Consider the following 27,295-nt stretch of genomic DNA (forward strand, 5'->3'; position numbering starts at 1 on the left):
ATGCAATCTGTTGAACTCATATGGTCTTTCTTTTTGTTTGCCCATCTGACATTGATGCAGTAAGTCTTTTTAGTAAAGTTAAACTAGCTGACATTACAATGTATGCAAAATAACATCAGGATGATAAAATTACTAGTCAAGGGCAATATCAATTCTATCTTATTGAGTTATCAAAGCACAAAGCCTTCCAAAGGTAGTGTCCACTGTCATGCTGGGAATCCTGCATTCAACCTGAAACAGATGTGGAGATGCACTTCCAAGAGGAATTCTTTGCACAAATTGTGTTAAAGACAGTGTGGAGCTCTGAAAATGCCTTGTTTGTTTGTTTGTTTTTTTGCTTTTCATTTTGTTCATTTTGTTTTGTTTTAGCTCCAAAATGCAACTCCAGGGGCAGATGAAAACATATGTGAATGGAGGTTGAATTTCAAGAGCCATTTTGGTCAACATGACAAATGTTTCAGAAACCATGAGGCAGTTTGTTTAGATGTTTCTGTTATGCTGTTTTAGAGCACCACTTGTGAGTCAAACATCAGAAGGCAGTAACTAGTGTTCAGAATCCATGCCCAACAACTTTCAGATAAAAGCAGCATCTGCCTCTTTGAGCTCCTTCTCTGCTTCATTCCATTGAAACCTTTGATGCTCTTAAGACTCTTCTCTGACATGACTCAGCTTGGTAATAGTAGAGTAAAGCCATTTTTCACAGGTTAAGCTTGGCCAGTCTGTGAGTTCAACCAGCTTACAGAAGGATCTGGCTGATACTTTGCACTGGCTCTGGGAAGCCTTGGGAGCACACTTTGGGTATGTGGGAGAGCCAGATGACCAGAGAACAAGAGAAAGAAATATTTCCTTTTTTAGGGATCGGTAAGCTTGTAGTTTAGTTTATCTGGGTAGCTAGTGCCTTAATAGGGCTATGACCAGCAATATAGGCATTTTCCAAGCTGCAGGCTGAGTAGCAAGCAGGTCATAACTCCTTTCAGATTGACTTAAAGGATAAAGGTGCAGTTTCACTTTATGTTTCATGTGATCTTCAAATACTGCCTCCACTACAGGTACACAGTTTTGCCTGCTGCTTTGGTCACGACTATGTGGTTGCGTGATGAACTGGTGAGCTTTGAGATGTTGTGAAAAAATAATAGAGTGTTTTGCTGAGAGCAGCTAGATGAGCCAGCCCCTCTTGTGGCTGCACGATTACTAAATCTGATGTGAGGGAGGGGCAGAAATCCATTGCCCTGTGTCAGAGAAAAGAGAAAAACTACATCTTTTTATCAAACACACCAGTTAGATCTCATTAATTATAACCTGGAATTTTACCCTAAGAGTCACCTCAGTGGGGAAGAGGAAAACGTCCTGAATTTGAGCAAATCCCAAAGAGAGGTCTATGGTGTACAAAAAAAATGAATCGCCAGTGTGTTTCATATGAAGATGTAAAGATCTCATGACAACCAAGATTCTCACTTAGGAGCTATACTCTGGCCTAAGAGCTGGGCCACAGAAGGTAGAAGAAAATTTTAAACCTAATCTAAATTCTAATTGAAACAGATTTGTTTGTTTCCTTTTGGGACTTCTGTCTTTAGATGCTTTGTTTTCACTTTAACCTATTTCAGCTTAGCAAATATATACTTTTGTCCTTATGACATTTGAGTTCAGAATGGCTTCAGTGTGACTGCAAAATGTTGAGGTCTTCCATCTCTTGGAATGAGCCAGTCCTTAAACTCGAGTGTATTTAACAATGCCTTCCTCCCCAAATGATTCCACCAGTATTATCTTGTCTGTGAAAGCAAGCAACACAGCTCCAGCGTGGCTGCGTACAGCACTGCCAGGCAAGAACACCCTCTGGCTTGCAATGATGTAACATATGATATGCCTGAACCCCCAAAATTCCTTCAGGCTACTATCACAGCTCCCTCCTTGCCACACTGATGGGCAGGGGAGCTACTTTTCCAAAAGCTCGATACACAAATGTTTATATCATGTTACTTATGGATCCCAGGGAAACACATCACATTCACCTTCTTCAAGTATTATCTGCAAGAAGGGAGTGAGAACACTTCTTGTTCTTTAATATTTAATAATATTGATTGCATATACAACGTTTTTATATAAATATGTATTAATACATATTATTTAACTGTAACTCATATAATACCCATTCAATTATTATAATTTATGTCTATCATTCTATGTATTCTATTATATACACTTAAGTGTATTTATATAAAGAGATATATTTTATAATTGTTTGTCCTTTTATCTTGACAACAGCTGTTCTTGCAGACTCAAGCTGTGCCGTTTTTAACTGATCTAACCCCTCACTGCGTCAAAAGCCTCACCTTCTAACAACAAATCTTTTGTGTGGATAATAGAGATAATTAAATCCAAAAGAAAACAGGAAATTCCCTTCCTTGTCATCTCTGCCTCTGTGGAATTATCTTCATGATTTGAAAAATGCCTAACGGGCAAACCTATAGAGGAAAACTGAACTCTTAATTTTCTGCCTTTATTGGTGAATTGACTATATCTTTAGCTAGTTATAGGACACTGGGAAAAGGTATTCTTTCTTGCCAGTTTTGTCCCTAAAATCTTTCAACAATGTTCACATAGAAACAAAAAAATTACCCTTTGCTATAGCAACTAGTGTTAGATGTAGACAATGTGTAGCTGAATTTTTGACCACAACTTTTTGACCACAACTTTTTGACCTTTTCTGACCAATGACAAGACTGAACAAGAACACAGAGCTGTAGATAGGAGATTCTAATGAATATTTAAATTTCCACCTTCCTTAGAAAAGGGGCATTTTCTAATGTAAGAACTTGTCTTTGAATTTTTTTTTTTTTTTAGTCTCTCTTGCAAAATAATATAGCTCAAACTAAAAGACATTCTTCAGCTTCTGAAACCTGAAATCTGTTTCCTTGTTTTTATTTCCAGATTTATTATATGTTATTGGCATAGCAAACATAAGGGAGCAATCCAAATGTGTCATCTCTAAGCTACGGGAATGAGCGCACCAAGAACATAATTTTTGAGCACCTTTTAGAACATTCTTTAAAAATTCTAGGAAGGCTCACTGTAATCTACTTGATGGAAGCTGCCACACTGAGGTAGAACAGGAGGATTAAATGATAATTTTTTGTGAATAATGAGAGAGTGGTGGAAATGATCTTCGGGTATCCATACATACGAATCACTGATTACTTCTGCAATTTTTATTATAATTGTGAAATTTGTATTTTGCATTGGAATTAATCCAAAGATGTCACATTTTTACAAGGAGAGACTGATTTCCTTTACTGGTTACCTCAATTACTCGGTGCCACAGATCATACATTATGCCTGGAACAGACCCTGTGCACAGTAGCTTCCACTTCTATAATTTTCTCAGCTGGTGGCAATTGTGTTGCTTTTCTTTAGACAAGAATGGAATGTGGAGATGGAAAATATAAATCAGTGGAAAAAAAAAAGCCGCTCAGATCCATTTATTTTTCTCATTCACAGTGCAGGAATCTGTCTTAAACATTTTTTCCCGTATGTTGTCCTTTTACGTTTTAATAGTTCCACAACAAGATTTCCTAATGTTTTCCTCAGAAAAAAAACATTGTTAAGCATCCTCAAGATCAGGAAATAGTTTCATATATGTGGCCTATATTTGACATTTCTGCATTTTTTCTAGATACGTTTTCCCTGTTTATATTCTAAATAGTGATTTCCCTCTTTGGTATTTATAGCAATCAGAGATTTGTAGGCCATTCTTGAATTAGGCAGACAGGAAATTGGGGTAGATTTACAGTACGCTTAACTCTATATTAACTGTCCAAACCCATAATAGCATGAACTGATTTCTGCTAAATCTGCTCCTGCCCTTTTATGTAGTGGCTGCACATGGAGGACTCGAGTAGCACATAACCATATGTATAACTCACCATGTACAACTATATAATTGTTATTACTCTCTCTCCTTTAGCAGATAATCTAGCAAGGAATAAAACTCCCAGGTATTATCTCGTGCCATCAAAATGGGCATTCTATACACTGTACAAGTATACTAACCTCAGCTGAGGGTTTGTATTTAGCACAGAGCACTACATCCTGCTGCTAAAGCACTTTCTCCACAATGCAGTAATTGAGATTGAGAGTCAGCAAGACAGCTGAACACATGCAGAAGGTTTATAGAGGTTTTAGACTGTTAAAAATAATAATTTAAAAGCTTTAATATGATTTAGACTTGGCTAGACTGGAACCTTTTTATTTTACTTAAATTAGTTACTCTCAAATTAAAAAGAGGAGTTTTATTTTTTTCTAACTCTTCTTTCCTGTGTAATTGAAAGCGGTCTTATTAGGGGAGAAGACAGTAAAAGACACTGAATCTTTTCACACACATTTTACTGGCTTTTGGGCTGGAAAAAGAACAGCACACTAACGCAAGATAACCATGAGATATGCTTGCTTTCTGTTTGTGCGATTCCTTACCCTCTGTTTATGTGTGATAGAATAACATTTGCACTTGCTGGTTCTTTATCCTTGAAACATCTTTGGAGCAGAGTAATCTTGGGGTTTCTGTTACTTTCTTTCTACCTCCTTGTATTACAAGTACACTCTGTCGCTAAAACTCACTTTCGTCTCTGAAAACCACTAAAGTAAACTGTTCTTCTGCTGTGGAGACAGGCTGTTTATTTGATGCTGCCTGACTTTATTATTTTATAAAACTTTGATTTGCCCATCTCCAGTTCTCTGACTTTCTGCGGGAAGCGTAGAGGTCACAGTCAGCAATATTGCAACTGCACAATAACAGTAGGAACAGGTAGTGCCAACAAGTCTGCAGTGAATTATGAGCAAGAGCATTCACCTCTGAGAATTACAATGAGGAAGGAGGACCACAATGAAATTACTTTAAAAGAGATTATTTGAGTTGTCCATGTAAATCTCAGGAGTAATGAGCAGTTTTCTTCTGTCAAATTGGGAAATAATGATTATTTCTCAAGTCGGGATATTCTTTAGGAAGATATGTCAGCACAAAGCACCCTAAAAGTGAATGTGTAATGGCAGGAAGAAATGAGGTTTTTTGTGTGTGGATTTTTGTTGTTGGTATTTTTTTTAATTATTTGCTAATCATACTATGATCCCACATTGTTCATAGCTTTTTAGCTAAATCTGATAATATAAATGTCTATAGGAAGGTAATTTCAAGACTATAGCAATAATTTATTTAATGAAGAAAATACATTTGATGAAATTTAAAATGGGATCTTAATTAAATTTATTTTAAAAAGAAATGGATTTTCTTTATGCAGTTATTCAAATTAAAAAAAAAAAATCAATGTGGAGCAACAGTGTCGTATGATTTAGGAGACCAGTAACAGAAAAATCAACTGAAGATTTTCTGTGAATACATTACTGATAAATCCTGGGTTACAGTTTGTTTAAACAGATGGTTTGCAAGATAGTTTCCAATAACATACATAACATTCATAAAAAGCCTAATCAAATAAATCCTTACAATAAACCAAAAGCAGATTCCCTGGAAAAGTTATGTACAAAAAATTACTCAAGAATTTTTGCCATGAAGTGGTGAGACAATGCATTAAAAGAAGACAAAATGATAAAATAATCACAAGGCTGTTTTATTTCTGTTTAAAAATAAAAGAATTCTCTCAGGACTGATATATTAGTCTTCTCTTCTAGTGAGAAATGGGAAGCTGTGGCTTAGATTCTGCTCACTATAACTGTTCTATAGGTGCTAATTTTTCTAATTATGATTCATTACGAATAAAGGAATAATACCAACTGAAAGACTTTCTGACCTAAGATATGGACAGTAATTACACGTTCTGAACCAGCTTGAAACTTTTTCAAGTGAACACATAGGATTAGGGTTAGGATGGAGGATGACAGGGGCTCCACTCATTTGCTGTGAGTTTTTGCTCAAAAGACTTCTAAACTGCCCAGCAATTTTTTAGGAATTGCTTAATATTTTGTTCTTCTTATTGTTAGCTCAACAGATAAGAACCCCAGGCTTTGGCCTTATGGCATCACAGAAATACAGGTGAAAAATGGACTGAGAGTGAGCAAACATGTCTAACATCTTGCACAAGGATTTGAATTCCAATGATTTCTCTCATGTCTTGATGTCTTTTAGCAGTTATTCAATTTTCAGGGCAACCAATGTTCCCTTGGTCTGTCATCTGGAGCTGAGCTAACAGTTTCATAGTTGCCTGTTATGCTGCTTCTTCCCTTTCCCCTTCCCTTTCCCCTTCCCTTTTCCTTTCCCTTTCCCTTTCCCTTTCCCTTTCCCTTTCCCTTTCCTTTTCCCTTTCCCTTTCCCTCTCCCTTTCGCTTTCTCTTTCTCTTCCCCTTCCCCTCTTTTTGTGTAGGCACATACCAGAGCAGGTCCAGAGCAGAACTGTTGTGTAGAAGAAAGTGTGGAATTTTGTACTTACCAGGATAAGCATTTCCCAGAGAAGTCATTGAACATTTTGTCATTTTGTGTCAATGACCAGGGAGGGTGACAAGATGGTTCTCATGGTTTCTGAAATTCCTGTTCAAGGTGCCAATCTTAGAGACTTGCCACTTCTTACTATGTTCTCTTTTTGCAAACTCCTAGACAAAAAGCATAAGTTTTAATTTTACAAGCATTTTAACTAGATCTCTTAAAAATTTTTTATTATGTGCTTTTAAAACATGTTACTCTGGTATTTTGATGCTATTTTTCTGTCTATGGCTACTGCACAATTAAATCTTAATCCCTTTTACAGGTTAGTTTTTATTATTGTAAACAAAGTGGACTGACTATGTTTGTTTGGTTTGTTTTGTTTGATTGGTTTTATTGTTGGTTTTTGTTGTCGTTTTAGTTTGGTTTAGTGTGGGGTTTGTTTGGTTTGGTTTGGTTTGGTTTTTTTTCCTCAGTTTGGCCATTAAATATATTTAAACACATTTTAATGTCATAAAGAAATGTTTTTAGATGTCTGTGGTTTTGCTTGTCTACCAATGAAATGTTACCTAGATGAAATGCACACACACAGTTCTGGGAAAGGAAATTTGAGAGCTCTTCTGTCTAACATTACTGATATACTGTTGTAGCTAAAAGTTCGCATTTTCATTGCAGAAATTGTATTTCTTAATTAAATGATTAAAATAAAGAAATTATATATGCAAGGTAAGTTCAGAGGAAAAAAATCAGGAAAATGTCTTTAAGAAGACTTCTCAGGGAACATGCTTTACTTAGAAAAGGCTAATATTTGGAGTACATTTTGGATAATAACTTAAAATTAAACTGGATAAAATGCAGCAGAATAGCACAGAAGAAATCATTGAATCTGATCTCTGTATCAGCAAAGATCACTGATTATATTGGACTTTTTATCTCTGATGTCTATAATTTTGCTGTAGGGAATCTATTCTGCCATATGCTTGATACAATAATACAGGAAGCTCCTCTGCTGAAAAATGTGAAAAGAAATGGCAAAGAAAATAATAATAATAAAAAACATTTTCTTGAAGGAAGTCCTGAAGCAATTGGAGAAGATCAGTGCAATATATTCTTCCTGAATGTTCACTGTCTTTATACATAGCAAGTTGCAGGAAAGTTTTATTTCTCACTGCTGATGCATTATTTTCTCCCATACTGTGTCACAGCATGTCGTCTTGTTTTGCAGCCTTTGAAGCCAGGAGACAAATCTCTAAAACATAAGAAAAATGTATGTAGACTTTTTTTTTGTTTAAGCAGCAACCTACCTCTACTGGTGACTGGGCTACTTGCGGATGAATTGTCATTTAAAAAGCATAAAATTTACATAATTATGTGTTCTGGATTTTATTCACAAACATTTCAGTTTCTGCCTGCAGAATTGTAAGCGTAAGAACAGCTGTCTCAAAAAAATCTGTGATTATCACAGTTAATTAATTTACCTGGAAGACAGCAAGACAACAAATCCCGATTTGTGTCTCAGAGAATTTGCAAACCTATTCTATATGTACTGCAAGATGAAGGTGGTAGTTATATACAAAGGTTTGGCAGTTGCAGACATAATATGGTCTTAATTTTGAGCATGAGCAATATGGGTCAGACTGGAGGAGTGACTTTAATGACGGTATAACAAACCATATTTTATTATCAGTTCTGTGTCAGAAAAGGGAAAGACTTGTTTTCCTCTGGGTATCTGGGTGCTTGATAACTTTAACCATATTTTTATATTCAACATTTCCTCTTTTTTACCTTGACTCTGCATACATAACAGTATCTATGCATACAAACATATTCAGCATATAACAGCAATTATTTATTTCTAAAAACAAATTCTATAACATGAATAGTGCCAAGAGCAAAATATCGCTGCTTTCTCATATCCTGCAATCTTATTGAGTACTTATCTGCAAAGCAACAGCTTGTAGGAGATATAATAATAAAAAAAAAAAAAGAATTGTATAGATGATGGTGTTTAGAAATTAGGAAGCACAGGCAAGTTGTGGTTTTGGAAATCCAAATATTTCTCTCTGCCTACTATAGTATTTAAACAGTAACCAGCCAAAGTCCATTTTTTGACACACACAGTCTGCAGGTAGAACAGACTAGTAACATAGGATCATGTGGAAGGCTCTCTGTTGATTTTACTTTCTTTCTTTTCCCAGATCTTTCTCTCTGAGTAATTCCACTTGACTCAGCAAGTCCTACCATGATTACTGCTTATATAGAGACAGCAGTGGAACTATGTGAAATTTAACTCCCTAAAGAAGCAAGTCAAATGAAGTTTTATGTTGTGTTTTATTTCACTTTTAAATCAATCAGGTATCTATTAGAACATGCTACATCCGCAAACAAAATATCAATCTCTCAAACTGGATTTCCATTGTACTTGGGGCAGCTTACTGAATTTCACAATTCTGATTTTCACTGTGCTATTTAAAATCTTTTGTTCTCACAGTGCTCTTTAAAAACTCATGAACTTTCCAAAATACATGCAACTTCTAACACTCCCTGAAAAATCTTGGAGTTCTTTGGTGATAAAACCTCAGGGTCTGTTCATACATTCACCAAGGTGCTTGGTGCCAGCCCTGTTATTGTTGGTTGATATTGGCTGCAGTGGAGTTCACAGCACCACAATTTTAACTGTTGTAGGCATTACTGGGATTTCTGAACAATGAAAATTATATGCAAGAAAGGATGGTTTATAGTAACTTGTTCTCTAAAAGGCAGTAAAAATGTGTGTAGTTGACAAATTTTGGGGAAAGACTAAAGAATCAAAGGAAGATAATAATTTATATTAAAACCAAATAATTTTAAAACATTTGTCTCTTTCAGAAGTAAAATAGCCATTAAAAGTTCAGGATCCTAGGCTAACTGGATCCATAACTATATCTAAATATCTCCAGGTTTTAAAATGTATCAAAATATAGACCTTCTTGTTTATAGTAAAAGCTAGTTAGGATAGGGCTTCAATGGAGTACACTGGGATTTACTGGGGTAAAAATGTTAACATGACAATTTTTTAAATAACTACATTAATCTCTAAGATGTATTGTTGCTCTGTTCATTTCTAGTGTCAAATTGATAAAATTGATTCAAACTGATAAAGGAACAAGAGGATTAGAGATAATTAAAAGGAAATAAAGGACTCCTGAGCCACTGATCTTTACATTGTATTAAATAATAATAAGTTCAGCCAGGATAATTGAAAGTGTCGCTAACCTCACATGTTTTTTGATATATCAATTAAAAGCAAGATAAAGTGCCTCATGGAAAATAAAAGCAAATCAGGTATCAAAAGAAGAAAGAGAAAAGTTCAATGAAAGACTAAGTGTAAACTGCTTGGCAGAAGACTGAAAAGAAAAAAGATCTATCCTCACTCCCCATAAGTGAAAAGGAAACTGTTTTTGCATAAACCTTCTTCTTTGGAGATCTTCATAACGTGGTGAGCTCAAAATTTGAGGCTGTGTAGTGGATTCTCATCTTCATTTGGTGAGAGAGATTGTTCTTATCCTTTGGTAAAAAGCTCATTTATGCAATGATAAAACTGTATCAATTTTATCTCCATCAGCAGGGGTTAAGATATGGGTAAGCAAATTGACTGTTATCAGCTGGACATCCTTGATGAAAGACAGGAACAAAGTTAAACAGTATATTGTGAAGTTGCAAGAAATTTCTTTCCTTCTTTATTTGCACATATTAATGCCATTCTTCCTCTTGCTTAAAACATTTCCTTTTCTCCCCAGAGATTTCCTTATTTTTACCAGACATCGGATGCTTTCATCTATAGAATAATTCATAGAAGAAGTGACCAAAGGAGGTCATCTAGTTTAGACCTCTATTCAAAGCAGGGCTGACTTCAAAGCAAGGTAAGATTGCTCAGGGCCTTACCTTGTTTTGAATATCTCCAAGGGTGCTTCCAGTGCTTCTCTGGGCACCTGGTCCAGTGGTTGGCTACTCTCATGGAAAATATTCTTTGTTTGCAGCTGGCCTGGATTTACTCTGATGCAGCTTGTGACCACTGTGTCTTGTCTTTCCTCTGTGTACTTCTAAGAAAAGTCCAACTTCATCTTCTCCATAACCCTGTTTTGTAGCTGAAGACTGAAGTCCAACCCTTCATTAGTTTTCTTTTCTCCAAGCTGAACAAACCCAGTTTTCTCATTCTCTCCACATATGATATGTACTCCACCCCCCTCATAATTCTGGTGCCTCTGTGATTGGTTCTCTTCAGTTTGTCACTCTCTGTTGTACAGATAGGGGAACCCTGAGATAATATTCCAGTTGTGGCATCATGAGTGCTGGGTAGAGAGAAGTAACCACTTCCCTCAATCTGTTGGCTGTGAAATTGCTAATGCAGCTCAATGTGCTGGATTCTCTGTGTAGCCAGAATTCACCCTAACTGTTATCACAGGAAACTTCCTGGGACTGTTCCCTATGTACAATATCTCTGTAAGAATGTATGTAAAATTAAACATGTTAAAGAAGTAGAGGTAACAATGTCCATGTGCTTCCTACTAAAAATGAGGAAAAATATACACATATATTTGTTTTCTTGAGGTTTGGACATCCATTGAAATTAGTGAGTATAATAGTCAGCTCTCAGTTCCTAGAAGTGTATGATATACTTACATTCGTTTATGGAATCAGGTGACTGAAACCAGAACGGCCTCCACCCAAAACACAGATATCTATCAAGGGTTGAGGTAATTTGTAACTCGGAACTGTACTGGTAGATCATAAGTACTTGGAAGAGAAGCATCAGATATATGAACGAAACCAAAAGAGGAGCAACAAAGATAAAAGGAAAGACCCTGTGTTTATATATGACAGAGAAAGGCCTGTATATTGGTCACTTTGTCTTGAAAGAATTTATAATACAAAGAAAGAGTGAGATTAAAACAATTAAAATATACAGAAAGCATATGACTAGAAAGGATGTTTTTTTTCCAACAGTTAGCCCTTGGTGCTAAATACAATCCTATTTGGTTTTTATCACTATTAGGAAGACGTGACTCTTATGGAAAAAAAAAAAGTTCTTTTTATAGTGTAAATCCTCTCAAGTGTCTAATTTGGTTGAAAAGCAAGGTTTTATAACCTAGCAGATGGTCAGCTTCAAGGAGAATCTACACACTAAAAATGTACCTATTTAAGTGGTCATGTATTAATGTTGTGCAAATACATCTCTCCAAGGAACTTGGTTTTAATCTGATACAGTTTGATTACTGTAACACCCTTCATCTGGCAGTCTTAAATTGGTCTAAATAGTTAATACAGATTTTTTTAATGTAGTTAGGTATCTTTAAAACTAAATTGATTTAAAGGTTTGAGATTGAAGTGTCCACACCAGAAGTCTGGGCTGATTTCTAGCCAATACCACTTTACCTCCCTTGACTGTAGAAGGGTACAGGGCAACTAACGCAGATGTAGCTGTCTAGGTTGAGTCAGATGAATCAAATATACGAATGAAGTCACTCAATGACTTGCCTGGAAATAATGTTGTTTCCTGCTACTGAAAATGAAGGGCCTTTCTGCCTAGACACCAAGGAAAGTCTAGATAAATCCTCAAGGTGATAAGGGTTAGTGTCTGAGAGACCCAGAGAGCACATGTGCTCTGCAAGGGAATAGAGACATCAAACAGCCTCACAAATGTGATTTTGGAAAGGACATTAGGATCCTTGTGGTACTACATTGCAACCCTTGTATATCTAAGATAATGGCTTAGAATTTTCTTTTTCACAGGCATTCCTGTAACAGACCTATTTACAAACAATATACGAGGACAATTGGAATACTGAACCAAAGCACAACTCCCCTTCTCTATATTCCTTCTCCTTTCCATAATACACCATGTTACAGCAATGAAGGCAAAGTGCAAGAATGAGATAATTTAATGTTTTCATAGGATAAAATATTTCAGCTGTCCTTCTTCCCTTCCCAGTCTGCCATCTCCAGTCCCAGAAGGGCCCTGTTTGTGTTACATACATATGAGTATGTGTGTGTGTGTGTAAGAAAACTACCTTTATTTTGAGAATGCACCAAGAAAAGAATAAAGCTTTGTTTAATAATAATTTATGAGCATACAGTGCTATGACTTCAAATTACGAACCCAAGCTGAAAGAATACTGCAGGACAATTTAAAAAGGAAATTTTAAAACCAAGTAGAGCCTATTTTGTACAATTTTGTCAACAATTTAAAAGATGGGGTTTTTTGTGGTTCTTGTGGAATCTGAATTACCATGCAAGTCACTTAGGTATCACTTTCCCTTTTCCTAGGAGCAGTTTGGGAAAATGTTGCTGCTTCAGATCTGACAGGGCTCATCTTTACCGAATCTATTGCACATACCCAAGCATACATTAAATTACATGTTGTGATTACAACAGAAATAAATGAGGCAAAAGATGGCTGTGTAACTCCTTACATCTCATACATCTTCCCCTGCCATTGCAAATTAAAGAATGGGCAGTAGGGGAAATGCTGTGCCAGAACTGCTGTGCACCATCCGTGCTGTGATCCGTGGGGCACTGGACATCACTTGTGCTAAGTGGCACTGCAGTGTTCGCTCATGTATGGAGATGTCTGTGTCTCAGGCAGTACAGAAACTCAGTATTCACTTTTACAGCTGTATGTGAGGGGGTCCTACCTGGCTTATTGATGGAGAGAGAGGCAACACTTACACATCACTTACATGCCAAGGGGAGAGAAGAATTAGTCCCTGCCCTGTAACTGTTCCTGCCTCACAAAAAAAAAAGTCATATTTGATATGCCAGGCCCAGGCAGACAGGTCAGGGCTGCATATGCATTGCTAACTAATGTTGTCCCTTGTCTCCTTCACAGAGATTTTCTGTGATTATTTGAAAAGTGGTCCTAGTCATTCTGCATAGTGAAAGTGCAACCCAGAAGACATAAGTCAGTTGTATTTTATGTATTTAAACCAGAGTCAATACCTATTCATGTACAGTCCCTACTGTGGAGATAGCAGGACAGTAGCAGGAAATTAAGATGTCTTCTCCTAGCTAATATATTTCTGCTCTGATACTTGGTCACTGAGGCAGAGGTATCAAAAACACCTGGATGTAATAGTCACCACATTAATCCTTGGTCATACAAGCTGGCGTGCTCCAGCCATATTAGCTGATGACCTTGATGTCCTTTCCTTTTGCTTACTGGGACCAATACACTGATTCCAGTGTATTAGCACTGGGGTGTTTTTTGTGGTTTTTTTTTGAGATGTTGAGGTCTGAAGCAGAAGTATTACCAGACAGGCAGCTTAGTACACTGTCTAAGACATTACCTTCAAGAGTAAGCAGAGGAAATGTTAAGGAAAGTGTATCAGTCACAGCTGGCTTATACACAGCATGTTCTTTTTGATCTGATCTTGCTGGTGTAAGCAATATTGCATGCTTTTGGTTCAAAACAGAAAAATTACTGTGAACTTGGTGTCTGTGGCAAATGTTAATGCATTATGTTATATTCAATGTTGATATTTTATCCTGTGTATCTATAAAACGTGAAGTGGCCACCTTCCTGCAGTACGCCCTGGATGTTTTGGAATTTTATGAGTTCTTTTCCCTGCTCAGTATAAAATTGTTAATAACAATGAGGAAACAACTGACAAGTATAAAAAAACCTGTTTATCACATTTGGGCTATAGATTAAGGCCCAAATAGAAAATATACTTTACTCTCTTTCCTATGGATAATGTTCCAAAGCGTAAATTTAATATGGAATCTGCAGAGTGCTTCTTCCTTTTCAGCTGGCACACATAGGGTGGGCCGGAAACAAAATAATTTACATAGGATTATGGTGTCACCTGGACATTTCTTACTAGAGGTTCCTCAGCAGATTCTGTCCACAGAAGAGTTGAAGTAGGATTGGGAAAGAAAATTTTGGAAGAAAGTGGTCCTGAGCCACAATAGAGGATGAATTTTTCTTCTTGTCCAGTCACAGAACTACTGTATTTCCAAAGCGCTACTCAGAGTTCATTGGAGATGCAATCAACGGTTTGCCAGAAATTAAGAATTCAAAGTCAAGATTATTTGAAAAGGCTACTGGCTAATCACTTTTTGGCTTTGTATGTGTGAAGTATGAAACCTGCCAGTAGCTGCATATTATATTCAATTGTTCCATCTGAAAGTTAGAAAGAACAGAGTAAGGGTTACATAGGAAGAGGTACAACAAAGTGGAAAAGGGGAAAACATTTGACACCACAACAAACAATAGTGTGTTCAAGTGACTAATTAATTATTCTCAGGGATTTCTCTTTTGACCTGAGTTAAGCCCTTGCTAGTTTCTTGTGCGTATGGGAAACTTCTTATCAAATGAAGTTTCTTAGCCTTCTGCTACTCCAGTTCTTGAAGGCAGTATGAAAAATGCAGACTTCATCAGTTATAAGCCTGCACATTGCTAGTGTGATGTCATTCACTCACTGGACCGTGTCTAACAAGTAAAAAATGTATCTGTTTCCTTCTATTAATATGTGCACTTTCCCCTCTGCCTCCTGATCTTGCACAGCCAGGACATTACACTGGAAAGGATATGGAGCAGCAGGTAGAAAGTCATAGTGCAGGACCATAGAAAAGGAGCACTATCCTTGCAGCAGCTGGTAAATCTTTGCTGAGCTTCAAAATATCTGGAATAAATAAGTAAGACTGCAGAAACACTGTGTGACGCTGCCCAAGGTCAAATGACAAGATCAGTCAAAAGGCAAGCAGATTTTATAGAGGAGATTTCAATGTAAGGTCATAAGCCTTAGAAGCATCTGTTTGAGTCACACGCAGTAAGAGCAGATGAGACCAGAAAGTGAAGGTCAGAAAAAGCAAAAAGAGCTTGATCCTGTAGGAAAGTCAACAGACAAAACAAAATTGAACAAAGTGTTTCTTGGGAGAAGTCTTCAAATTCAAAGAAATTGTATTTTATTTTATTTTATTTTATTTTATTTTATTTTATTTTATTTTATTTGACCCTTCAGGAAAAATGTAGTTTTGTATGTTTTTTTTTTTTTTTAGTAAACAAGATTGTGTGACAATACCTAGCTGCAAAATCAGTGTTCCTCAGGAAAAAACAAAAACAAAAACAAAACAAAAAACCAAACCAAACCAAACCAAACCCCAAAAAACCAAAACCAAGCCATAAATAAAGGCATTACAGGAAGTGACAAGTCTTATTCTACTAAAAGTCTTTTGCAGCATCCAATTCCAAAGCAAACAGACATGCAGAAAAAAAGCTTTTTTCTTTCGTCTCTGCACAGCACGGATGGTGTCCCTGCACTGAATTACATGTTGATGCCACATCCTTATGCCAAGATGCATGATAGAGATATCAATAACAGAAGAGCAGAGATACATCCTGACACACCTACACTCTTTCTCCCTTTTGTAATCCAGGTTTTCTTCAACTGTAGAGAAGCTAGCGAGAAGCTGGGGCACCGTACAGCACTGAGGAGTGTGTGATTGACAGCTGCACAGCAGCTGTGTAGAGATGGAAAGTGAGGCAGAGATAGAAGAGCAAATCCTCATAGCCTGACCTTAATCCCTCCTTAGTAAACCCTGTGTAGAAGGACTGGTTGGAGTACTGACTTGGCGTGCGGGAGTTCTGTTTCAACATTTAATAAGAAATTTAAACATCAAATTCTCAAGCCAATGCCTCTACCAGTATTCTGAGAGCTGACATTCTGAGCTCATTTGCTTTCTGTTGATATTGTCTTACTTTGCATCAATGAATGCATTTCCCAGTTGTTTAAAACACATGGGAGAAATAACAAATGTTGTTTTAAGTCCATGCTCTGGATCAGACCTCTGATTCAGATGGGCATGAATATTGATCTCCCACCTCCTAGCTGATTATTCTAATCACTGGACTTCATTGTATACCAGGAGTTTTGTAGATCTAATTCCTTCATTTTCATCATAGCTGCACCAAAACAAGATACTTAAGAAGTGCCAAAGAAAAATGGAAAAACATTTCCTTTGAAATGTTCTTATTCCTTTGAAAACATTCAGTGTTTTTCATGTTGATTGAAACAATCATTAAGTTTTCCCCAAATTCAGAATAATTTATAGTTCCTCAAAACTTTTCCTATTTCCTTGACAGATAACAGTTTTGCAAAGGAAGTTTCACTTAGCTATACTGATGAGAGATCTAACACTAGCCAATTTCTTGAGTAAAATGATTACACTGTGATTTGATAAATCTAATAAAGATCTAACTTAAACGTGAACTAGAATTTGTACAGTAGATTCTGTTTGAGGTCAGGAGTTTCATGCCATTTCTCCAAGTCCTGTAAACATGTCTGAATAAAAAAAAAATCCAGTCACAAAGGTTATCACACAGCACAGACCAAACTCTGCTCTCGTTTATGGACCTTTGACACCAAGCAGGTCGCATCTGGGTAAATAGCAACAAAATTTCAGTCCCTGTCTTAACCTGGACCGAATTGAGCTTATTCTTTTCCAGAGGAAGATATAAGTTTTCAGGATATCCTTCGGAGTAGAAATATTTTCAAGATTGCTTTTCCCATTGCTAGGACCATGAAATCTCTTGATTTAGTTTCCCCTGAGTTTATAAGTTCTGCAAAATATCTAGTTCTGTAAAATAAAATTTTAAAATATAATTTCCAGCTTACTTGGTATTTTTATTTGAAATCTGAAATATCAACAAGGTTTGCAAACTGCTTTATATGCCTTGCTCAAAGTTCTGAGTGAACCTGTGTCAAAATTTATTTGTCAGGAGATTGATGATTGTGTACTATATTAATACAAAACATCATTCTAGGGCATATTTGAACTCAAAACCTAGGGAACATAACCACTTCTGCCTAATTTTCACTACTGCTTAAATCTAAAGCTCAAAGTAAAACACAAAAATCAAAGCCAGAGCAAACTAAAAGAGAAGAAAAATAAATGCAGTTAACCAGAAAAATCAAAAACATTCTGACTAATGCATTTTGTCAAACTATGACATTCATATTTTTTTTAACAAATGTAAGTATCTGTAAGGTATCTGTTTAATATATGACATTATTCTGTTATTCGTATGGATGAAAACATGAATCCCAGGCAATTGCACATGTTATACTAATCTTTTTTCCTATAATCAAAGTCCACCTTGTTGAATAGAACTATAGAATCATAGAATGGTTTGGGTTGGTAGGGACCTTTGAGGATCGTCTAGTCCAACTGCCCTACAGTGGTCCGGGACACCTTCCTCTAGATCAAGTTGCTCAAAGCCCGGTTCAAACCTGGCCTTGAATACTGCCAAGGGTGGGATATCTGCAACTTCTCTGGGCAACCTGTTTCAGTGTCTCACTCCCCTCATCATAAAAAATTTCTTACTTATGTCCAATCTAAATCTACCCTCTTTCAGTTTAAAATCCTTGCCCCTTGTCTTGTCACTACAGACCTTAGTAAAATTCTCTCAAATGTATTAAATGCCAAAATGTATTAAAATAGTTATTAATGTGAACTCTAGCACAAGGAAAACAGATCAAGCTATAACACACTTTAAATAAGGTGTGAGGACCTGCAGAGAACAGCTGTAAGAAACTAAAATGCAGATTTCCTTTTGTTGTGAAACATAGCTCAGAAACATTTATATGTTAGCATGGACATCTTGGTCTTCTGAGCTGCACAATGTAATTGCAGGATAGACATTCCACGGATTGTGTGTTTCTCAGGAAAATTTGTTTTTTAGAAAGTTTGGTGAGTTATCAAGGAACAAATTTACTAGTAAAGCATCTCTGGTCTGTATGCAACGTTGCAGGTAAAGGTTGACTTTATAAATTCACGCTGTTTCCCTAGCAAAGCAGCTATCCTTGTAAAAATGCAGTTTTGCTCACGTGGCTGTGTCTGTGCTGGGGTTTCCCTCAGTAAAGTTTTGGTCAGGAATGGGCACATTCTGCTTGCCTTGTGTCTTAGCTAAGGCAGCAGTGGTCTACAGCACATAGCTTAGGCACCCTTATATTTTTATGTAGTTGGTTTTCACTTGTACTGCAATGTCATAAAGGTACATTTCCCAAACTAATTTGGGGCAGCACTTAGCTTGGGGTCGTGAGAAAAATATGTTATTTGAGATTTACGCCACTGGAAATGTTAACTGCAGTTGGGGAAATTCACTGGAGAGGGAACAAAGCTGCAGTTCACTGGGGAGAACTGGGCAGAAGCAGTTGAGGAAAGTTGTGGTAAAATGTGAAGAATCTTTTTATCAGTGTAACAGCTCCAGCACAACAGTGGGAAAAAAAAAATCATATAATTTACCTGTACCTAAACAGCAGCACACATTCTACATGCAGGCTGGGTGTAAGCCATTTAAATCCTTTATAGGTGTGGGTACACAGGCTGTGATATTTCTACAGTTTCTAGATGAGCAGGAAGTATTCATTAAAAAAGTAATTTTGATTTTTTGGAAGTATTTTTTTCTGGTTGATTTCATGAGTCTATATATATGTGTAAATGTGCCTGTGTGAAGCCATGTGATATATTCCAGTAAGCATCCAAAGGAAACCAAGAGGCTTTTGCTGTGGCTTTTTGCTGGTTTAATGAGGAATACCTGGCATTTCTCTCCCCCTGGTTTGCCACCTTGGTTTTGCCCAGTTCTTGAAGGACGAAAGGCAAAAAGGGGAGCGGCTGTGGGAATGCACTGTGCCTGGCCCCTGGACCAGGTGCCAACCCTCCTACCCAGCAAAGCCAGGGAGAACTTCCTTCCCTGAGAAGCCTGTGGAAACACTGGTGGAGGGAGAGGTTTCTATCCTCTTACCAAGCCCTCCCTGGGGAGCCATGGTCACAGGCTGAGTTCGTCTGGTGTCCCTGGCCACCTCAGTTGTGACAGTTTAAAATGAGGCTGCTCTTTCCTAGATGTATATGGTTAAAATAAAAGCAATGTAGGTTGCTCAAAATATGTAGGACTTGAGGTGAGTCTGCCATGGGATGACTAGAAGAAAATTCCCTGGAGTAAACTTTTTTTTTGTGTGCGTGGGGGTTTTTTAGTTTGTTTTGTTTTGTTTTGCTTTGTTCTTATCCTTCGGTTGAATCTACCTCATGGCATCTTTTGGCTCCGTGGTAGAGAGACATTAAAGAAGCCTTGGAGCCTGCTGTTTTCTCTATTGGTTCTCCAGATGCATCCCCTCAGGAGGCCTCTCCTCTGCAAAGGTACAGCATTGCTGAGCTTCTGAGCTTCTTCAGTCTTTGTTAACACTCAGCAAAACCTCCTTCCCACACCAAAGAGTTGCATAGCTTGTGAGCCAAAGGTACATTATCACATGGTTCCCCCTTTGAATAGCTCTTGTTACTGTACAGGACTGCATATGGAGCTGCAGGTCTGATCATAAAGATTTTATAGACTCTCTTTTGTTGGTTTAGTATGGTAATATGAACGTTACTCGAGTCTGTTAAGGTGTTGCAGTATCCTGGAATCATGTGATGTCACATTTGTTTAGATGCAACTTTCTGGCTTCAGTAAAGCTCTTTAGCATGTTTTTCTGTTTGTCTGGTTTTTAAGTGTCTTCAGATAAATAGAGATTGTTTTACAGGCTTATTCAATACATAAATTTAATGGATTGGCCATGATCTTTGTAGCCTGAAATTCGATTGCACTATCTATGAAGGAAAATTAGGGAAAAATTTGATACATATGTCCTAAACTTCCTATTTTACCTCAAATTCCAAAATGTTTAGAGTCGCACACAACAGGAAGGAACCACGTTTTTCTTTCCTCAGGAGGGAAAGGAGTGCAAGAGCTAAACTTAGGTATTAATCTCAGGATCTACAATATCCCTGTCATTCCCAAAAACATAGAAGTGTCTTACAGAGACTTCCACAGCTCTTTCAGTTCTTTCTCATCATTTCTACCATGAAGTATTTCCTAATATATGATCTGAATTTTCATTGCTACATAAACCTCTCTACTGTATTTTTGAGCTCTCTGTTAATTCTGTTATTCTTTTCAGATTCTTTCATTCGATTCTTCCACTCAGTTCTTCCAGTTCAGTAATGGATTTCTTCTGAGCTCTCTACAGGTTTTAATTAGACAGAAAAACGAGCCTATAGGCAACTGTAATAATAGTTCTGTGATTAAAGAATTTGCTCAGGGGGGAAAAAAATAGGATTCAACTTCTTGCATTATCATAGATCCTGCAATGCTGATGGTAAACTGTGTAAGCCCAGAGGGTTTAGGGTCTCATTAAAAGTTTCTTGTTCCATCCAGCTAAAAGCCTAACCTCTCTCCTACATTTCCCCTTTCATGCTGGCAAGTTTGCTGAGAGAATGCCTTTCAAGTTGAGGTACACACTGGAAATGAAGAAGGAAACCAAGCTTGTTGCTGTTGATGAGACTTAACTATGAGACAGAAGCCAAGCCGTTGTCAGTCATGTCAACAGAGATTTACTTTTAAGCCTTTGCAGACCTAAAATTCAGGCATTTGAGGAAAAGCAGCATTGAAAAATTAGGTGCTGATAGAGGCTGGGCACCTCCAAAGATTAAGCAGGAGCTTTCAAGAGGTCAGATTTAGGTTCTTAAATTCTAAGTCTCACTTAAAAACATCTTCACCTTCCTCAGCCCAGGCCTCGTGATAGCTGTGTTTCTGTGACTGCCTGTTTGGAAAGGGATTTGCAAATATCTACTCTCCCAAGTATCTATTAAGTGAGATAATAGCACTTGAATATTTCATGGCATCTGAGACTGAATATTAACACAGAGGCCGAGAAAAGCTTGGATATTCATCTGTTTCAAACTGCAAGTTCAAATGAAAAAACTACTTTAGACCTTTCTCCTAACTACTTTTATTTCATTTCTTGGTTAAACAGTCTAACCTCTGGACTTGCCATATAAGCAAAGAAAATAAGGCTAAACTATAGAATCTATAGCTCTGTGAATATGAGGTTGTCAGTAGGGAAACAGGTGTATAAGGAGGTTATCCTTTCAGGAATAGACATCATTTGAATAGAATGGTTTCAAGATCAGATTTTTGGATGTAGTCTCTTTAGTGTTGCTATGACTCATTTTACAAAAATTTGGCACACATTTTTACATTACATATGCTGAAATATATGACCTGCTTTTAAATTTGAGAAGATGTTTAAAATTGTGAAAAGCTCAGGTATAACAAAATCTTAGGTTCCAATAAAGCATTGAAGAGCTTGAATTTTTATGAAAACAATAGAAATATTTTTATTGCTAATCTGCAAAACTGAGTTAAAAATTCTTTATGAAATGTCTGGCATTTCCATCCTGGAAATAACACAATCTCCTTCATGCTGATCTCTTCACAGTCCTGTGTGTGGTCCCAACTAGAACTCAGACTTCTACCCCCTCTCAAAAAACCAACCAAACAAAACCCAACAACTGGGTAGAAAGAGCAACTCATGCAGTTTCCATCATCAGAAACTTGTTGGTTTGGAGTTCAAAATAGATACCTAGAGAAGTGCCTACTCAGATCTCAATAATTATTTTTGGAATATTATTTCCTGAATTTCTCTAAAAATTTTCCTTGAAGGTTTTTTTGTTTGTTTTTGGTTTTTTGTTGGTTTTGTTTTGGGTTTTTTGTGTTTTTTTTTTTTTTTTTTTTTAAATACCAATCTGTTTGTGTTCTCAAAATGCTATTTACCACTTTTATAAATTCTTCAAGTGACTTTGTGGTTTTTAGGCAGATTTTTTTAGTTTGTTCCAAAGCAGAGAAGTGGAGACAGAGAAAGAGAAAGATTGAGTCTTGTAGGTATTAGTGTGTTAAGGATGTTATGACTTGCTGGGAAGGAACATATAAACAAACAGACAATATATTAATAGTGAAATTAGATTGATTAAACATTTTTTGTATTGAACTATCTGCTGATTTTATGATTTTTAAGTGGTTTTTTTGTTTGTTTGTGTTTTTTTTGTTTTTGTTTGTTTGTTTGTTTGTTTTCCCTAGTGATGTGTTGCTACCTCTTTTCATGGAAATATTCCACTGATTAAAATGTAAGCAAGGAGGAGACAGTTCAGGTCTCCTGTTATTAGGAATATTAATGTAGTTGCTATACATAAAAATATTTTAAAAGGATCACTGAAAAATAGCCAGTTTGGTTAAACAGGGGAAAAAAATTTTTAGAAATAAAAAGATAGCCTTTCAAGAGAGTAGTATAAATAACTTACCATGCAGGCAACTTAAATTTAAAATCATAATAGGGCAAAACAGAAATAGATTTGAAGAAGAGATTGCTAAATGAAGAAGAGCTATAATAAAAGCATCTTCACATGCATAAGAATAAGAAAAACTGCCTTAAGGCCATTAAATGATCCAAGACAGGAAGGCCAATGCAGAATATCTGGAATTATTTTCATGACAGTGCATTATCAGAGGGTTGCTTTCTACAGAGTAGAGACTGAGTCTCACAGTGCAGTTCATGAGACAGAGAGACCTAGTCTGACAGCTTGCAGCTTCCAAAGTGGACGAGTCCACTCCTACCACATTTCTGCTTCTTACCTCACTTCTGTCTGTGCACTCCCACTGTCCATCTTGTATCAGCGCCTGTTCTCATCTGACTCTTCCATGACTGTGGTCATGGACTTCAGTGCCTGAAGAGCAAGAGAAGTTTGACTCTTAAAAAGGGATGCTGAGAACTGCAATTAATACATTCAATTCAAAATAAATAATAAAAATATAATAAAATTGAAGTTATAGATACAAAAATGAATGTGATATAATGGGAAAATTAACATAGTTTTTGTAAAAGGAAAATAGACCTTACAAATCTCTCACTTAAAAGATACTAGACAAATAGAGAACATCCACTTTGTATCTGTATTTTCACAAATGCTTATTGCAAGGTGCATTATCAAATGCTCTCAAAAGCTTACGACTGAAAAGTCATTAAAAGATCTCATGATTCTGATAAATTAGTAGCCAAGTACACTGTAATGCAGAAAGGAAAATTATTCCTATCTGCCCAACAAAGAAGCACGATGTTGAATTATTTAAGAGCAAGATCTGAAAATTGTGGTAGACTATAGTTTTCTGAAAACATCAGCTCAACATTAATTAATAAAAACAATTATGGGAAAAACAGTGAGACAGTACAAGGTGTTACACTATTGCTATAGACATTTTGATCTCAAAGGTTCTGAGATTGGATGTGAGGAGCTAATATTTTAGGAAGTTGCATTTGTATATAAAATAATAAATTCCAAATAGTAGAACAATGTAGTTCTTTCGGAACTAAAATAATTCATACACATTCCTGAAAAAAAAAAAAAAAAAGAAAACTTGGCGAATTTCTCAGGATGTAGGTTCATAAATACTGTAAATTAATCTAAGCCTGGCACACTACTGAAAGAGGAGTGCCATTGCGCCAGCTGTCCTGGACTGGGTGCTGCCACCCCTGCCCTGGGCCCTTTTTTTTTTTTTTGGATTCTGCTTGTTCAGTGAACTTTCAGCTGGGTCAGTTCTTTGATTTTACTCACAACACCAGCATCAAGACAAATGAGAGTGGGGATATGTACGATAGATGGAAAGGTTAAATAGTATCTTCTTCAATTAAGTTTCAACTCAGATTATTTTAAAATGATCATCTGCAACTTCCTAACACAGGTGCTTTGCTTTGATAGGAGACTGGGAGATGGTTAATGTACATCTCTGCACCTGTGAAGTTAGAAGCCTTGCTAAATCTACTACTCCATACATATCCCAATAGACTGTATTACACCAGTTCTTTTGAGGTGGGATAAAAAACCTGTGACATCTAAAGTATTTCTAGCGCCTGAGACAATCCAATTAGCATTCTTCAGATACTTTCATGTTACAATAAAATTTCTATAATTTTAGGAAGAAGTCTAATCCCTCTTCAAGTAGCAGCACTCTCAATTAATAATTTCTTAATCTCACATCGTGTTTCTGCAGGCTTTGAGATTAACAAAAGAGTAGGGGTGAGGTTCTTGTGGGCAGTAATTCTGAATGGGTGCTGCTGTCACAAAAAGTTCTCTAAAACACACGGTGTCTCCGTCGGTCTGATAGCATTTAAGAATTTTAATAACATTAATAATATGTGGCCCTGCCTGACATGAGAGCTTTTTATAGCTTTGCTCCCTGTATAAGGTATTGTCTGGTGATTATCTGATGGAGAGTTTTCATCCTGTGAAATCCTATTTGATCTCCCTAGAACAACCCTTATTGGGAAAGACACTAAGCAACAAATCAAGGAGTGATTTCTACAACCAGAAGGGATGTAAAAGTGAGCAGATTCATTACATGAATAAAGGTTCAAAGACAGCCATAAACATTTCCAAAATGTTGACATTGTTCAAAAGTTAAAAGAAAAGGAAACGCCAGAACAAAAATTATCTCTATTTTTACTTGCTTTTGCAGTCTACCACTTGAAATGAATCAAAAAGAAAGTAAAGAACATTAATCCAAATTTTCTTATGCCATTTCTTTGCTATATATCCTTAGGAGAAGCTAAAACAATCAGAGGAAAACCACAAGGTTCACCCGGACCTGGGCAGTATACCTGTTTTATTCTTATGCTATAGAAAAAGCAATAGAAAGGAAAGGCAATGAAAAGGGCCACACACCATTAGAGATGTTTAAAACCCAAAGAAATAAATCTGGAATCATTGAGCAGGGAGATCTTGTAGCATTTCCTACTTTCCTATGTAGTCATCCTGGTAGCACGCTGTTGCAGCATGGCTCTTGAAAACCTCTGGGCAACAGAGATTTGTAAAATGACACTGAGAATATAGATCCCCTAGCGGGTATATAACCCTCTAAGTATAAGTCAAGAGCTTCTTATAGGAGACAGCCAAGACACACAATAGGAAGGCAACGCCCTTTTCTGTTTTATGTCTGAGGAAAACACTTTCTAGCACAATGACAGAAACAGCAAAGAATCTTTAGATTTGAACAACTGATGTTTTTGTTGAGTGCTGTTATTCTGGAGAAGGGCATGGTAAAAGCATAATTTAATTGGCATAGCTAATGGAAAATAACATATGCAACTCTTTTATGACTAGTGTAAGGTTATTATTATGACTAGAGTAAGGTTACTTTTTAATTTTTTTCTCTTTGTTCCTATTGAATATAGTTTATCCAGTCACTATCACAACTCCACAACTATTTGCTTCTATGGTCCAGAACTTTGCCATTTAAAAAAAAATAAACTACTTAACATGGCAGCAAAACAAGCAAGAGAAAATATATTTCCATGTATGTTACCAAGCGTAATTTTAGCTGATTAAAATCTTACAACTCTGAGTTGCCCCGCAGTAGATTTTTTTTTTCCAAAACATGGTTTTGGGAACAGTGAAACACTATATTTTGTTGTCAAATGGTTACGAGAATTTAAAACTTTAATCAAGGTCTGCTAAATGCTTCAGTTTATAAATTGTTTATGAGTTAACCAGGACTTTCCACACAAATTTGTTTCACTTTAATAATAGTCTGGAACTATTCTACACAGTATTTTGTCCAGTACAGTCTTCTACTGTTCAGATCTGGCTACTGTTATGGTCTCATCAAAATTAGTCTCACAGAAAGGCTTAAATATTATTCATGAATAAGCTAGGGCTGCTACTCTTAAATAAAAAAGGCTCTATAAAGGTCTTTCTTCTTGCACCATTAGGAAGAAAAGGAGGCACTGATTCACCTCTACCTACCCGACAGCCTCCCTTGGCAAGCCTGATGCCTTGGCATGGCCATTTCCCTTTGCTAGCCCGAGAGAGAGTAGTTCTGATTTTGCACTTAGCCTTACACCGCTGCAGTTCAGCCATGCCCCTGAGCCCTGGGCGATCAATCTGCCGTACTAATGACAGGTCAGTCTTTTGGGTCAAAGCATTTTGTCATGGTGTTAAGTGCTCGGGGTATATGTTTGGACACACCATACTGACAAAGGGAAAGCACATTGAGTCACCCTCCTGACAAAGACGTTCTGAAACAACCAGTGGCAGACCAGTTTGATAAGCATTCCTGCCCTCTCGTGGTAAAATTGCACTAAATCTAGTTATTACATGTCACATAGGCTCGTCAAGCAGAAAAAAAACCAGACTAGAAGAAGAAAATTATGAAATATTTATTCTTTCACATCTGTTCACATACCTTTTGGAGTCTGAATTTCAAGAGGTCTTTGTAGTCCTTCTCCTGCATCAAATGGGATTTTTAGAGATGTTTCAAACTCTAGTTAAAAAAGACCTGCTTCTAGTTTAGCCAGATCTGTGAATAATTCTTCACATGGATTAAAAACTGGAGATTCTTCCAGGTTTATGGATACTCAGAGCTTTTCTGTCTTTTTCTAACCTGAACCAATTCTTAGAGAGCCTTTCAGCAATCAGAAGAAGGTGAAATTGGGAAAGAAAAGTATTAGGTTTATAATTATACCACTTTTAAGTTGCTTCCGAGAAGTGACATATATTTCATCATGCTGAAACACAGTGCACTGTTACCCTTTATTTCTAAAATAATTTGGTAACTGTTTGAAAACGAAAGCTACAAGGAATCCTCATGTTTATTCATGTCTTGCAAAAAGCTATTTAGAAAGAGAAAATCATGTCTTTTTGACAGCTCCAAAGAGTGGTACTCTCAAGAAAAAAACCCCTCTTTTCTATTTGAGGCTCTATGTGCTGCCACATCTGCAACTTAGATGTACAGCTTACATTGTATTAGATCACTCACAGTCTTGACCAGGACTGAATTATATTTATACTGTAGACCTACTTGCTTGTGTCATATGATGTGGCAAAGTTAAATCCAGACTTAAGCCTAGCAAAACCAGAAAAAGCAGCTGGATTAATTTACCTGCTATGAAGGTTCTTCTTAGATCTCATCATAGTGAACGATAATCTGAAGAAAGTTTATACCTGCACACATTCAATGGGATGTGCAAA

Source organism: Caloenas nicobarica, chromosome 1, assembly GCF_036013445.1.
Source record: "Caloenas nicobarica isolate bCalNic1 chromosome 1, bCalNic1.hap1, whole genome shotgun sequence".
Taxonomy (NCBI): domain Eukaryota; kingdom Metazoa; phylum Chordata; class Aves; order Columbiformes; family Columbidae; genus Caloenas; species Caloenas nicobarica.